Raw genomic sequence first — 4305 nt, 5'->3', positions numbered from 1 at the left:
GACGGACGCAGCGGCCCCAGGCCTGATTCTTATGGCAGTATGTGGCGGCGGCGGCGGCGCGTCGGGCCGCGTCGGTACACAGCCAACAAAACAAGAAAGAGAAATAAAAAGGACAACAAAAGAAATGGGTCGGGTTGATTTTGCAGGATCGGGATCGGCGGGGCACTATATGTGCTAGGCCCCTTCCTTCTTTTCTTTTCACCGTAGCCAATAAAAAGAACGTGAATAAAAGAATATCTGCCGTAATGCAAACTTTGGTTGAAACAACATTGACGATTTTTGGAGGCAGGGGGGTAGGGGGCGCTGGGGAGTGGGTTGTTTCATGTTGGGTGGATATCACAGAACGTGCACTTTTTTTTCACCGGCACCACCCTGGCCTCATTTCTTTACGAGGGCAGATGACCCCGGGCCAGGGGTCCGCTGCTCGCGGTGCTCCGCCGGTCAGTCACCGTGGCTGAGCGCCCCGCCCCGCCCCGCCGCAGGACGGCCGAGAGGATTACGTCTCCCGGGGGGCTTTTCATTACCGACCCTAACGCACGCACCGCGCGCCGGTCCCTTTTGTTGTTGTTCTTACGCCGAGGGGAAGGCTTGCTAGGCGCCGGATGAAATCTCGCGGGCATTACGAGCCGAACGGCCCCCCATCCTATCACTGTTTGTCGGCCAGGTGTTTGGCGCGTCCGCCGGGGTCCGCCGGGGGGGCCTGCCCCACCCAGCAGCGGCACCCGCCGTCATGAAGACGTCATTTGTGTCCTTTATGGACCCGGGGCTTCCTTTCAGCCGGCCGGCTAACGCTGCGGCTGATGGCCGGCGGCTATGGCCCATCGGGGCCGATGTGTGGCGCGGCCGGCGCCGGCGTGGTGGTCGTGGCGGGAGTGGCCAAAGGGAGCACAGTAGCGCGCGGCAGGGCGGAGCACGGCAAGAGAAAGGTCGGCGCGCGGTCAACATTTGGCATGATCTCTTGCAACGTGGTGGGAATATGGGGCAGAGAAAAATAAAATGAAACGGAGCGCACTGTGTACCTCTAATAATCACAATCAGCTTTTATTACATTAAAATGATTAAAATGAGGTGGTACATAAATAGTGGTGAAATAAAAAATTTTGATTCATAGGAACGCTTTTTTAACTTGAAAGTTGAACCGAGAAAAGAACGTTGACAAAACTGCACTGACACACACAAGCATCCATTTGCGATTTAGCAGCAGCCTCGGGCGTTATAAAGCTTTATAATACTACATAACTACAATATAAATGATTTCCTAACCCATGTCATAAAATATAACTGTACAGTTCATACATGCCCATCAAATTTTCTCTCAATGTAAAATAAATAGCACAGCCCAGAATAGCTTATCATTCAGTACACTGTCACAGTTTAAAAACATGGAGTGACCGCAAAAATTAATACACTAAGCGAAACCATTATCTCGCACTTTAAGTAAACATTCTTTAGTAAACACTTTTCGTAACTTTAGTTAACCATGCGCTGTATATCTGAGCAGATGGAAATGATTTCGGATTCGAGTATCTTTGAAATCAAATTAGTAACTATAAAATCGAGTTATAAGCAAAGATGAGTGGAAAGAGAGAGAGAGTCGAGTACGAAGTGGCAGAGAAGGAGACAAGACAAGTTGAGGGTGAGGGAGGACATTGCGGTGTATCATTAGCGGCAAAATATGCACGCATTAGGATGATCGCAGGTGGTGCCGATGCGGATAGAAGGAAGCAAACATTATAGAAGTATGCATACTTCCACTTGGAAGTACTTACTATGGAAGTTCTCATGTACCCAAGGACAATCCCAGTGAGAAATGAAATATCGGACCGATATCAGAACGATATCATTTGTAAATTTTCACAACACTTCGATACTGAGATGGTCCTAAAACTGACACATATCTGATATTCAATATCGTTTCGCCATCGGTCCGATATTTCATTTCTTACCGGGAATGCGTTAACCAACGCATACAAAAAGAAGTTAATATGGTAAATTTTAAGAAGAAATGAAGAAAGCTGTCTAGGACGTCAGGACAACCTCCTTTACATACGCAAGGCCCAGTCAGAAACGAATGACACATATTCGGGGATTGCAAAGTGATCATCAATAATGATTCAAAATGGATTATTATTACATTCTGACTGGTAAAAGGTTTCAAAAGATATGAACGTTCACCCAGGTGCCGTGATGGAACGTTTGACCGTGCCCCCTGCACAGGCGTGGGTCGCCGGCCCGCGCCGCACAGCTGCTCGGCGGGTTGGCCTACCCAGCGCATTGCAGGCGTTACATCCGCAAGGTTTCCGTGTCGGTTAGCTATACAACAATTTTTATTCACTTTGCTAACACTTTGTGAGCGATGACTAGATCAGGTCACACTTTTAGCATCGAAGCCGGAACCGGCGAGGGCGCCTTCCCTAGAAGAACGTCCAATAGGGCGTAAAATGTTCATAAGATAAGTATTAAAGTATGAATAATAACACGTATAGCAAATAATACTGATTAAGGCGGCGCGTACTACTTAATGGAGTCGAAACTCATGAGTACATAATGTGAAATAAGACGGGACAAATGCCCTTTGGCACCGCTCTGTCGCCACAAAAGATACTCTTTGCCGCACGCATATCTTGTCAGACGCGTAGAAAAGCACAGAACTCAGCTACATACGTTGGCGCGCAAATCAAGGAGTTCAGTCGGTGATTTCTTAGTTTCAAGTTAACAATATACAATTAGGTAAATCATTATTATACGCATCACATAAAAAGGCACGCATTTAGTGCGCAAAACTAGTACATATGTACGGGAACTGGAACTATAAACGACCCTCAAAAAGGCCTTCGACTGAGGTTGTTCCCCATACGTACAATACAAAACAATTGTATTCATTCAAAACAAACTAAATTTAACACCATAGTTTTTTCTGTTCAAAGACCGTCCTTACGGTCACATTCTCTTATGTTCACAAACTTCAATACATGTTGTCATTAAAAAACTTACATACACAACCTGTTGTGGACTCATCATACTCCTTCTAAATCCTCAATTCAAACCACAAACTCTACAAATAGAAGTGTTCTGACATTCAAACACTTAAAAGTAAAAGTGCGTGCCAAAATGTAACACACAAAAAGGTGTGTGACCATAGTATCATGCATGGAAAAGAGTGTGATAGCCATGTCATTCATAGAAAAGTGTGTGACCTAAAGTAAAAGGGGTATACTTGTCAGACATAAAAGAGTGTGTGACCTTGTTGTCACACACTCTTTTGTGTGACTGTGTCATGATGACTGGCATGCACACGTTTTGGCATTTTGGCGTGTATTTTTAAGTGTTCGAATGGCACACTACTGTTAGTAGAGATTTCAGACTAGATACACTGACCCACCTTTTGATGAGTTGCTCACATGCACGCGCGCGCTCGGGACAAACACAAACACGTGTTCCCAATGACACGAGAAAAGCACAGTCTCGCTGGCGGCCGCGCCAAAAACAAACCGCATACAAATACACATGGCCTTCCCGCGCAACGACCAATCAGAACACGCACCGTTGTTAGTGACGTGGCTAGGAATAGATACAGGATAGTCGCAGGTTGTGCAGGCGGTAGCGAGAGGGAAAGAGAGAGAGAGAGGCGAAGCAGGTCCTATACGCATGCTACAGCTGCACCCTCTCTCTCCCCCTCTCTTACGCCCACCACGCGCTACCAAGCGTCTCTCTCGCGCACGCAGACAAGCTCGTCTAGCACCCCCCGAAAAAGAAAGAAGAAAGAGTTGAAAAAAAAACAACACCGTGAAATAACAAAAACAAACAACAGTACAGAGGAAAGGGGCGTAGGACTGAGCGCGCTCGCCGACGAGCTACAATAACCAATTATGAGCACCACAACCATAGCCCATCGCGCCCCGTCATATGGCAGACGGGCTCAGATCAGCCGTCAACGTTAACAGTAAGCGACCGCTCGCCCGCAGGCTCGCCCGCAGGCTTGGGCGGCAGAGGTCCCTCAGGCCACGGCGCAGGAGTTCCGCTTGAGCATGTGCTTCGCCTTGGACGCGGCGCTCGTCCCGCCGCCGCTCACGTAGTTGGGCAGCGACTGGCGCCGGCGCCGCACCGCGGGGCTCAGGTTGTAGCGCACCTGCGGGCAGGCAAGACACAACCACTCAAACAACTGAGGACCCTGAGGCTCGTAGCGCGCCTGCGGACAGGCAAGACACAACCACTCAAACAACTGAGGACCCTGAGGTTCGTAGCGCACCTGCGGACAGGTAAGACACAACCACTCAAACAACTGAGGACCCTGAGGTTCGTAGC

General features: G+C 48.4%; 1 protein-coding gene across 1 annotated transcript in view; it reads right to left on the bottom strand.

Moving 5' to 3' along the window:
- LOC113210369 (dexamethasone-induced Ras-related protein 1-like) overlaps window positions 1-4305 on the bottom strand; it is a 25644-nt gene that overhangs the window by 1005 nt on the left and 20334 nt on the right. The gene's annotated exons all lie outside the window — the stretch shown is intronic.

This window comes from Frankliniella occidentalis, unplaced genomic scaffold, assembly GCF_000697945.3.
Source record: "Frankliniella occidentalis isolate FOCC.00 unplaced genomic scaffold, Focc_3.1 Scaffold2, whole genome shotgun sequence".
Lineage (NCBI taxonomy): Eukaryota > Metazoa > Arthropoda > Insecta > Thysanoptera > Thripidae > Frankliniella > Frankliniella occidentalis.
This window is presented reverse-complemented; position numbering and strand designations above follow the sequence as displayed.